The sequence below is a fragment of the Macaca nemestrina genome, chromosome 13 (assembly GCF_043159975.1).
Source record: "Macaca nemestrina isolate mMacNem1 chromosome 13, mMacNem.hap1, whole genome shotgun sequence".
NCBI lineage: Eukaryota > Metazoa > Chordata > Mammalia > Primates > Cercopithecidae > Macaca > Macaca nemestrina.
In genome coordinates this window covers 105,942,375-105,954,443 of record NC_092137.1, presented here as the reverse complement: position 1 = coordinate 105,954,443, position 12,069 = coordinate 105,942,375, and the positions used below count along the sequence as shown (strand labels likewise).

Below are 12,069 nucleotides of genomic sequence, written 5' to 3'. Positions count from 1 at the left end.
AAAACAATAAATCTATTTTTAAAGAAAGAAAACAATATCTAGAATCTCATTTTAATCCATCCTATCAAGAGGTGAGGTTTTATGTAACAAAAATCAGTTTCCATGAATGAACATAGATGTCTACAGCAACTGTTTTGTTCATGTGATCTCAAACATTTCTCTTTGAATAATAACTCCTCACCCTACAAAATAAATAAATACATAAAAGTCCCACTCCCTCCAGCTCCCACCGTTTTAATAGTTATTCTTTAGAAATGAGGCAGAGCTGCATGCCCTTGGAATTGTAGGCTAGGAGGACATGGGAGTGCCGGGGGAGTGACTGTTGAGACGCTCCTCCCAGCTTCAGGTCCCTTAGAGTGGCAATACATTTCAATGCCCCTCATCCCTTCCTGCCTCAAACATCCCAGCCACCTACACGTGAAATGTCCCCTGAATTTCCAGTGCAGAGAATCACACTACTGGCCCCAAATAACCCAGCACAGTGAAATGCCAAGACATTGGGGCACCAGGGAGCGGGCAGAGAATGCATGCCAGCTGTCTCCTTCCCTTCCTTTACTTTTGATTCCTGGGAGAGAATTTGTCCATCAGCTGCCGTTGACACTTAGATCCCTCAGCCCATTAATATGGCTTTGTGCCACATCCTAACAGCTGCTCCATTGCAGAACCGAGGCCCTCACCTGGCCAGCCTAGCTTTCTGGGTTTTCTCATTTCTGAATGTTAAAACGGAAGGGAGAAAAACAAAGCCACTGAGAATCAGAGGTGCACACTTGAGAGACACGTGGGTCCAGCACTAAGGCAATGCCATGGCTGTGTCCTAATATGACTTGAGTACAAGCTACATCATGCGGAGAAAGTCAATAGAAACTCAATAAAACTTCCCTACTCTCCTCCCTCTTCCTTCAGCCCTTCAAACTATGTTTCTGTCCTCTTTTCTCCCCTCACTTCCACCCCTGCTTTAAGGTTTGGCTGAGATAGTTGAATGTTCTTCATCTGAGGCTGCAGTTAGAATCTCCCTTAGCTTGACAGCTTTTCTTCTAAGAAATTTGACTCTTAACAGCCAGGACACCATCCTATTATCCTGTTTCTTCTTCACCTTTTCTTATCTGGAGTCTCTGCTCTCTGTGATTTAGTTAGAGTTGTTTCTGGATATTTTTCTCAGTTGGGGAGATGCATTCACTATGTCCTTGAAGATCTACATGTTTATCCTTCCACTGTCTGCTTAATGATGAGCGCTCTGTGTAGAACATTGAGTTGAAGGCCCTTCCACTCAGCAGCCTGGAGACTTAATTCCCACATCTTCAGGCCTCCAGAGCTGCAGAGAAGAAACCTGGGGCTAGTCTAAATGATTTCCCTCCATAAATAACTCTTCTTTTGTCTGAAAGTGCTAAGAGTTCAGGAATCTTACCAATGTGTCTCACCCAGAACCCAGGTACAGTTATAATCTACACATTTGGGTCATAAATTGGCTCAAAGAAAATTTCTTCTACCATTTGCTTCATTATTGCCTCTCCTGAATCTCTTCATTTTTCTCCTTCTAGAAGCTCCATGATTTGCAAGTTGAGTGTCCTGGATTTATCCTCCAATTCAACTATTTTTGTCATGCATAATTTCTGCTTTTACTTTCTGGTTTGCATGATATTTTGGCTTAATCTTTCAGACCACTGATTTGAGATATAACAGTGAATGTTCTCAAACTTCTGCTTCAAACCATGAAGGTATTAGACCAACTTTTCCACCAAGAACACTTGTGGAAGATGGAGAAAATATTTTTAGGCTAGGCACAGTGGCTCATGTCTGTAATCCCAGCACTTTGGGAGGCCAAGATGGGAGGTTTGCTTGAGGCCAGGAGGTCAAGGTTGCCATGAGCCATGATCATGCCACTGCACTCCAATCTGGGCAACAGTGCGAGACCCTGTCTATAAACAACAACAACAAAAAAACCCCCAAAATTTTAAAATGTAAAATAAAACAGTTGTTTTAAGGTCCTGGAGCACTACCAAGGCAGCCAGCAGCCAGCAACTTTTCCTAAGTAACACAGGTCAAGAGGCAGAAAAACCATGCAGACGGCAGCAGCTATGCTGAGACCAGTAGTATCACAGCATTGAGAAAACAAAAATTAGAGTGCAGGTCTCATCAATGTGGAGGGAACCTGATAAATACTCTAGGCTTTCAGGAAATCCACCCCTTCGGAGGAGGAACGTACTGGAAATAAACATCTCACAAGATTGAAACTAGTCTTGAATTATTTCAAGACTTTAATTGGATAAGGGTGAGCTGTCCCTACTTTAGCTGCCCACCAGAATAAAATAAAATTAATTTTAATGTAATTTAATTTATCTCCTTCTTTTCCTAGAAGGAGATAATATTATCTATCTAGGCCACTATAATTTTGCATATATACTTCTATGGTCTGAATATCTGTATGTATCCCCCCATTTGTATGTTAAAATGTTAACCCCAAATGTGATAGTATTAAATAAAAGGGAGGTATGGGAGGTAATTATGGGAGGTAATTAAGTTTTGGGGGCACAACTTTTATGAATGGGAATAGTGCCCTTGTGAAAGAAGCCCGAGAGAGATTCCCTGCCTCTTCCCCCATGCGAGGACACAGCTGGAAGATGACATCTATGAACTAGAATGCAGGACCTCACCAGACACCACATCTGCTGGTGGCTTGATTTTGGACTTCTCAGTCTCCAGAACTGTAAGAAATAAATTTCTGTTATTTATAAGCTATCCAGCTTATGGAACTTTGTTATAACAGCCAAGACAGACTAAGACACACACTGTACTGTATTCAATTTTTAAAAATTACTCCATATGAAAAGATGAAAGATAGAGGTGGCATCTCATATTGCTGGGATACAGGGTAGTCATTTAGAAAAATATAAAAAAGAGATCCATATATCAAAACATACATAAGAGTGAACTCTGAATGGATTTAGGGAATCTAAAGGTAAGTTCAAAACCACTGAAGAAGAAAACATGAGTTCCTCTTTAATCTTGGTGTAGACTGGAGTCGGAAGTGGAGGGGGGAGATGAGTTAAACCACCATCTTTCCCAGGGCTGCTGTGGTGCTTATGCCGTGCACTCTACTACCCCAGAGGCACTGTTCACCTAGCCCTGGAGCGAATGGGACTCCTCAGGGGATGTGCAGTGCAGGGGCCTGTCTATCAATCCTGTGACCTGTTTTATATATACACATATACATGCATATGCATGTGTATATTTGCATGTGGGTAGATATACTTACACAGATATTTCTTCGTATGAGTTTTTAAAAAGGAAAATGAGAGATGGGGGAAGGAAAAGGATGGGAAGAGGGAGTGAAAAGGAGAACAAGAAAACTATCTGGAATATATATACAGTATACAGAAATGTTCACAATGCTTATCTCTAGGTTGTAGGCTTATAGGTAATTCTTTCCTTCCTTCAACTCATCCATATTTATTATATGATACATTTGATGTTTATCATATATTTTTATGCAAAAGAAAACACCGACTGTGTTGGCCTCTTCTTGAAAGGTCCTGCCTAAAGCTCCGCCCTACTGCCAAACTCTGGTCCAGGGACTGCTGGTGCAGCAAATTCCTTCTGGCCTCCTGATAGCTTACGCAGCAGAAGGGAAGGCTCAGACTGCCAGCCAAACACTTAGCACGTTTTGTGCTGATTGACTCCATTTGGACCTCCCTGAGAACTGCTCAAGGAGCTTGTTCTGAAAGTCAGAGGAGCTAGAACAATATGAATTATTTGCTGTATTGCCCTAATAGATGGGCTGGACTGTTTCCCATGGTCATGAGCATGGATAATGCTGTGTATAAATAATTCACCTTGCCAGGAACAGACAATACAACAGAGGCATTTGCACAGAAACAGACAAAAATGATGTTTAGCTCCTCCCAAAATTTAGTGTCCCTTTTTTTGTAATAAAATACATTGTGTTAGAAAACTTCAAATGTACAAAGTAGTATTAAATTAGTATAAAATCATTCTGCTCTCAAACTCTTAAATAAATTATTATAAATATTCTGGCAATTTCTTACATGGGTCACACCATGTACAGTTTCCCCCACCTTCACCCTAGTTGTGTATCTTTTTTTTTATTGTGGTAAAATATACATAAGATAAAATTTACCACTTTAGGATGGGCACGGTGGCTCACGCCTGTAATCCCAGCACTTTGGGAGGCCGAGGCTGGCGGATCACCTCAGGTCAGAAGTTCGAGATCAGCCTGGCCAACATGGTGAAACCCCATTTCTACTAAAAATACAAAAATTAGCAGGGCATGGTGGTGGGTGCCTGTAATCCTAGCTACTCGGGAAACTGAGGCAGTGAATTGCTTGAACCCGGGAGGCAAAAGTTGCAGTGAGCTGAGATCACACCACAGCACTCTAGCCTAGGCAACACAGTAAGACTCCATCTCAAAAATAAATAAATAAAATAAATAAATAAATAAATAAAAATAATTAGCTGGGTGTGGTGGTGTGCACCTGCAATACCCAGCTACTCAGGAGGCTGAGGCAGGAGAATCACTTGAATCCTGGCAGGCAGAGGTTGCAGTGAAACGAGATTGCACAACTGCACTCCAGCCTGGGCAAAAAAGAGTGAAACTCTGTCTCAAAAACAAAAACAAAAACAAAACAAAACAAAAAAATATATATATATATATATATTTACATATACCATTTTAACTATTTTTTAAGTGTATCATTCAGTGGCATTAAGTATATTCACATTGTTGTGCAACCATCACCACTCTGCATCTCCAGAACTTTTTTCATCATCCCCAACTGAAACTCTGCCCCTGACCCCTGGGGTCTTTGGAAACCACCATTCTATTTTCGTTGTGAGTCTGACTACTCTAGGCATCTCATGTAAGTGGAATCATGCCGTATTTGTCTTTTTGTGAATGACTTGTTTTACTGAGCATATTGTCTTCAAGGTTCATCCATGTTGGAGCATATGTCAGTATTTCCTTCATTTGTAAGGCTGAATAATAATCCATTGTTTGAATACACCACACTTTGGTTTATCCATTCACCCTTCAATGGACATTTGTGTTGTTTCTACCTTTTGGTCATTGTGAATAATGCTGCTATAAACATGGGTGTACAAATATCGGTTCCATTCCCTATTTTCTATTATTTCAGATACATACCCAGAAGGAGCATTGTTGAGTCATATATTAATTCTATTTTTTTGAAAACCCATGTACAGTTTTAAATACTCTTTTTATCTAATTCTCATAACTTTTGAGCATGAATATTTTCAACAGTATTTTTGTAACTTGTAATTTCCTATAATTTCTAACTTATAAAAGTTGAGAGAATTGTACAATATAAACTAATACAGGGATCCCCAAACTCTGGGCTGCGGACTCGTACTGGTCCATGGCCTGTTAGGAACCAGGCCACACAGCAGGAGGTAAGTGGCAGGCAAGCGAACATCGCTATCTGAGTTCTGTCTCCTGTCAGATCAGCGGCGGCATTAGATTCTCATAGGAGCTCGGACTCTATCGTGAACTCTACACGCGAAGGATCTAGGTTGTGCCCTCCTTGTGATAATCTAATGCCTAACGACCTGAGGTGGAACAGTTTCATCCCAAAACCATCCACCCCCTCCCCAACACCCCCAACACCCATCCATGGAAAAATTATCTTCCATGAAACCAGTCCATTGTGCCAAAATGGTTGGGACCGCCGCTCCAAAATATCCTTTAACTAGATTCACCAATTGTTACGATTTTTCCACATTTGCTTTTCTCACTGTCTGTGTGTGTGTGTGTGTGTGTGTGTGTGTGTAGACAGTCCCAGGGATGATGTCCCTTTATCCCAGAATGATTTAGTGTGGATTCCTTAAATCCACACTAAATACCCGTGAGGGTATTCATTCTCAAAACTACAGAACAATCATCACAATTATAAAATTAAACATTGATTTTATGTTTATGTTCCAAGAAACCCATTGTAAGTTAAAACATTGCAAATTGAAAATGCATTTACCAGCCTGGGAAACATAGTGAGACTGTGTCTTTAAAAAAACAGATTAGCTGGGTGTGGTGACACAAACCTGTAGTCCCAGTTCCTCAGGAGGCTGAGGTGGGAGGGTTGCTTTAGCCAAGGAGGTGGAGGTTGCAATGAGCTGAGATCATGCCACTGCACTTTAGCCTGGGCAACAGAAACTCTCTCTCTCTTTTTTTTTTTTTTTTTTTTTTGAGACAGGGTCACCCAGGCTGGAGTACAGTGACACAATCTCAGCTCACTACAACCTCCACCAGCTAGGCTGAAGCAATCCTCCCACCTCAGCCTCTCAAGTAGCTGGTGTCACAGGTGCAAGCCACCATGCCTGGCACATTTTTTGTATTTTTGGTTTGCCATGTTGCCCAGGCTGGTCTCGAACTCCTGAGCTCAAGCAATTCACCCTCCTCGGCCTCCCAAAGTGCTGAGATTACAGGGATGAGCCACCACACTGAAACTCTATCTCTAAGAAAAAAATAAAAACCAAAAAGTGAAAATGCAAATACACCTAACCTGCCAAACATCATAGTTTAGCCTAGCCCACCTTAAATGTGCTCAGAACACTTACATTAGACTACAATTGGGCAAACTCATCTAACACAAAGCCTATTTTATAATAAAAGTGTTGAATATCCCATATAATTTATTGACTACCATACTCAAAGTGAAAAACAATGGTTGTATGGGTACTCAAAGTACAGTTTTTACTGAATGTATATCACTTTTGTCCCATCATAAAGTGGAAAAATTTTAAGTTGAACGATGGTAAATTGGGACCATCTGCACCATTATCTAATGCAAAGCCAATATTTCAAAGTTTCTTAACTGTTACCAATCTGAGAATGTGCACTACATTTAACTGTAAAGCGCTGTGGTTGACTGAATTCTAAAGATGCATCCTGTCCCTGCCCCCGTGCCTCCCTCCTCAAGATTCTTGTCCCCTGGTTAGTCAAATAAACTCAAATCTAGGTACAGCTGTGTAGGGACATTGCAGATGCAATTGAACTTACTCATCTGCTGACCTTTAAATAGGGAGTGGAGTCTGGTCTATCCAGGTAGGCCCGATGTAATCACAGCTCAAGCCTGTAATCCCAGCACTTTGGGAGGCCGAGACGGGCGGATCACAAGGTCAGGAGATCGAGACCATCCTGGCGAACACGGTGAAACCCCGTCTCTACTAAAAATACATAAAAAACTAGCCGGGCGAGGTGGCGGGCGCCTGTAGTCCCAGCTACTTGGGAGGCTGAGGCAGGAGAATGGAGTAAACCCGGGAGGCGGAGCTTGCAGTGAGCTGAGATCCGGCCACTGCACTCCAGCCTGGGCGACAGAGCGAGACTCCGTCTCAAAAAAAAAAAAAAAAGCAGAAAAGGTTGACAGACAAGTGAGTGAGAGAGATGCAGCAGAAGGAGAAGTTAGAGGGTTTCAAAGCATGAGGGGAGTTTGACCTGCCATTGCTGGAGGGGGCCATACAGAATGCAGGCAGCTTCCAAGAGCAAAGACCAGCAGCCGCTGGCTGACAGCAAGGAAACAGGAACTTCAGCCTTGTAACGACAAAGAACTGGATTCTGCCAACTGAAACTGACCCAATACCCCCATAGACAGTTTTTTTTTGAAGGGGGGTGGTGGGGAGTAAACAGAAATTGACCCTTCTGATCCTAAAACTTGAAACTTACATTGTTTTATCTGAGTTCCTTCCTCAGGAAAGGACCCCCCAAGGCCTTTCAAAAAGTATCAAAGAACAGAAACTCATCAGATCACCATATCCAGACAATGAAACACCAAGCCTCCCATTCATCATGATTGCTTCCTTGGCCCTCCCTAGTTCTTGTTTTCTTACTCACTGTTTCATTTCTTCTCTGCTATATAAACTCCTAACTTTATTGGTCAGGGAGATGGATTTGAGACTAATCTCCCATCTCCTAGGCTGCAGCACCTGATTAAAGCCTTCTTCCTTGGCAATAATTGTTGTCTCAGTGGTTGGCTTTCTTTGTGGTGAGCAGCAGAACCTGGACTGAAACCCTGGTGTTTCAGTAACATAACCACTGGAGAACATCGTGTTAGGTGAAGTAAGCCGGGAACAGAAAGTTAAACACCACATATTCTCACTCATATGTGGAAGCTAAAAGAAAATTGATCTCATAGAAGTAAAAAGTAGAACTGAGGGTGGGAAGAGTTGGGGGAAAGGATGGATAGGGAGAGATTTGTTAAAGAATGTAAGATTACAGCTAAATTGAAGGACTAAATTCTTGTGTTCTGTACCACTGTACTATGACTGTAGTTAACAATAATATATGGTCTCAAAAAGGTAGAAGGAGGATAATTGAATGTTCCCAACAAAAGAAATGACAAATGTTTCAGATGATAAATATGCTAATTACCCCGATCTGATCACTATACATTGTATCACATCACTATGTACCTCCCATGAAAATATACAATTACTGTCAATTAAAAAAAAAACCAGCTATATTTTTAGAATGTTCCACAGGGATCACTATAAAACCCTTTGCTCTGCTTTGCTTCTCTTTTTAGAATGAGTCAGCTCCAATTCAGAGGACCTCTTCGAACACGATTCCTAGATCCCTATGCAATTAGGGCTAGAACATCAGAAACCAGCCCCCAATCCACCTGGAGGAATCCCAGAAAGAAGAGCTCCAATCACTTGAAACTAGGCAAGTGCACAGTGTCCTCCAGGGTTTAATTATCTCTAGAAGAGTCCCTGAGATTTTCTCTCTCTTGACTTTTGATATTTTAGGAAGAGTACAAGCCAGTTATTTGTGGAAAGTCCTTCAATTCAGGTCTGTCTGATGTTTTATTAATAGATTCAGGTTATACATTTGGGAAGTAATTCTCCAGGAGTGACACTGTGTTCTTCTCAGTGCATTGTATTAGTAGGCACGTGAGGCTGTTTTTGTCCCAATAATAGTAACGTTAACTGACATCACGTGGATAAGGTGATACCTGCCACAACTCTCCTCTGTAAAACTATTTTCCCCTTTGTAATTAATGAAAACCTTGCAGGAAGACACCTTGAGACAATATAAGCATCCAGCTCCTTGTCCAACTTTTGCCCATTAATTTTAGCATCCATAAATATCATTGCCTAAAACAGTAATTATGATAGTTGCCAAACAATAATTATCTAACTGCATGATTTCTTCTACATTCATTTGTTGTCATTCTACTATAAGAAAGAGTATCCCTTTATTTATTCATTTATTATCATTATGAACTCTGATTCTTATTTTATTCCATGGGTTGTAATCCATTATCATCATGTTATTTTGATGCTCATTTTATCCCATATTGGGCCTTATTTGTCCCAAATTTGCCCCTTTGAGTTGACTCCTTGTGTCTTTTTGATATGTTCCCATCAGTTATTCTAAGAAATCCTTTTCTTACTTTTTTGTAAATAGGATATTCCAGGTTCATCATTTATTTTTTCTTACCCCAGTCTTAGAATCAGTTGTTTCTCCAAAGATTCCAGGCTCTTTTGGTAACAGATGGTATTCAGAAACTAAGATCTGGATAACAGGTATGCTCATTGCTCTCTGGGTATCATTGCCTCTGAGTCTTCCCAGTGGACAGAGGAAGGAAATACACATACACCAGTGTATAGACACACAAATATGAGTTCATGCTGATACCTCCAATTTTAATACAACACCACAGGGTTCTCCCTATCCTACCCTCATTCCATATTTATAATCTCCCTTCTCCATTAGTGAGAAACCTGCCTCCCAATATCCTCAGTACATTTACTCATATGTTCTATGAGTACAGAACCCAGGAAGTAATTTCAGAATTTCTAACCCATACCATTTTTAAAACTCACAAAGTGGAGTTCAATATAAGTTTGCAGGTTTCTTTGGCTTTAGACTGAAGGTTGATATTAAAGTACCTTGTTTAAAAGTTATTTGCCTTCATTCTTTTTATTTTTCCTCAGTGTGATTTGTCATTAACTTATAATCCATTTAGATACATTAGTTTATGTTTTGTTTTTTCCCCATCCTTGAAGATTTAAATGTTTTTGCATACATAGAAAATGTTAATATGGTTCCCAAAGTCAAAATTACATAAAAGCATTAGCCAGAGAGTGTCCCTCTTTCCTGCTCGCCTCCATCCCAGCACACTGACTTCAGCAGGGAACCAATCTCTTTTAGTCAGCTTTACCTTTGCTGTGTTTCTGTGGTAGCAACAAGACGATTGTATATATTTGCTAATTTCTTCCTTATTTCTTATACAAAAGGTAGCATACTGTCACAGGCTGGCTCTGGGATGCAGACACTGAGACGGTGATTAGTGAGCAGGAGATTTACTAGAAAGTGTCCTAAGATTAACCCCCAGGAAGGAAAGGGACAGAGCAGGATTGGACAGAGGGAGAAGCTGAGCTGCCGTGTGGCCTGAGCAGAGCCTCAGCTAACCTCGTGGAGAATTTTGAAACTGGGATGGCCCTTCAGAGTTGTCCTGTATTAGGTGAAAAGCCAGGGGTCTTTATACCACGCATCTATCAGTCATTAAACGTGGGCCAACTTAGGAAAAAATGTAACCTTAGGCAAGCCAGTTCTTTTCAGTAGAGGGAGACCCCACAGTGGTTTGACATCTGAGGGCTTTCTGCCTGCAGCACTAAGTCCTCAGTTCCCAAAGGGATCTCCGGGCTGCATCACAGCATCTACCATACACACTACATATTTCCTGTGTTTTTTCGTATACATTATATCTTGGAAATCACTCCAGATCTGCTTTTAAAGATGGTCCTTGTTTTTTCTTAACAGCTGTATAATATTCTAATGTGTGGCTGTACTATTCAATGAATATTTAATCACTGAATGTTTATTCAATGAATTTCCTATGTGTGGGTGTCTGTGTTGCTCCAGATGTTTTGCGATTACAATTTTTTTTTTGAGACAGTTTCATTCTTGTTATCCAGGCTGGAGTGCAGTGGTGCAATCTCAGCCCACTACAACCTCCGCCTCCTGGGTTCAAACTATTCTCCAGCCTCCAGCCTCCAGCCTCCAGGCATGCACCTCCCATGCCCAGCTAATTTTTTGTATTTAGTAGAGACGGGGTTTCACTGTGTTGGTCATGTTGGTCTCGAACTCCTGGCCTCAGGTGATCCACCCACCTTGGCCTCCCAAAGTGTTGGGATTACAGGCATGAGCCACTACGCCTGGCCTGCAATTACAATTAATGCCGAAATAAATAACCTTATATATATATGTATTAACATACTGATGGAGGCATATCTTCAAGGTAAATGCCTGTGGCCTTACTCTGTATACCCTTTACCCATCTTCCCTTACCTTATATCATCATGGTACATTTATCAAAACTAAGAAATTAATATTGGTGCACCACTCCGAACTGACGAATTTTATTTAGGTTTTGCCAGTTCTTCCACTAATGTCACCTTTCTGTTGCAGCATCCACCCAGGATGTCATGTGGCATTTAATCATGTTTTCTCAGTCTTCAGTTGTTGACTGGTTGTTGGGCTTTTCTTGTCTTTCATGCATGACACTTTCGAAGTGTAGAATTCCCTTCCTATTGTGTAAATGTAGTATAGGCTCATGGATATTTGTTTTATTCTTTAGTTTATACGTAATACTATCGTTACTGTGTCCAGAGCTGGTTCCTGCCAGTGGGTTCGTGGTCTCACTGACTTCAAGAATGAAGCCGCGGATCTTTGCAGTCAGTGTCATAGCTCTTAAAGATGGCACGGACCCAAAGAGTGAGCAGGGGCAAAGTTTATTGTGAAGGGCGAAAGGACAAAGCTTCCACAGCGTGGAACGGGACCCCAGTGGGCTGCTGCTGCTGCTTGCTGGGGTGGCCAGTTTTTATTCCCTTATTTGTCCCCACTCATGTTCCATTTTTGTCCTATCAGAGTGCCCTTTTTTCAATCCTCCCTGCGATTGGCTACTTTTAGGATCCTGCTGATTGGGGCATTTTACAGAGCACCAATTGGTGCATTTCACAAAGCGCTGATTGGTGCATTTTACAGAGCACTGATTGGTGCATTTTACAGAGTGCTGATTGGTATGTTTTACAATCCTA

General features: G+C 41.2%; 1 protein-coding gene across 1 annotated transcript in view; it reads right to left on the bottom strand.

Moving 5' to 3' along the window:
* The window catches only part of LOC105472031 (uncharacterized), a 56,991-nt gene that overhangs the window by 20,718 nt on the left and 24,204 nt on the right, over positions 1-12,069 (bottom strand). The window lies entirely within an intron of this gene.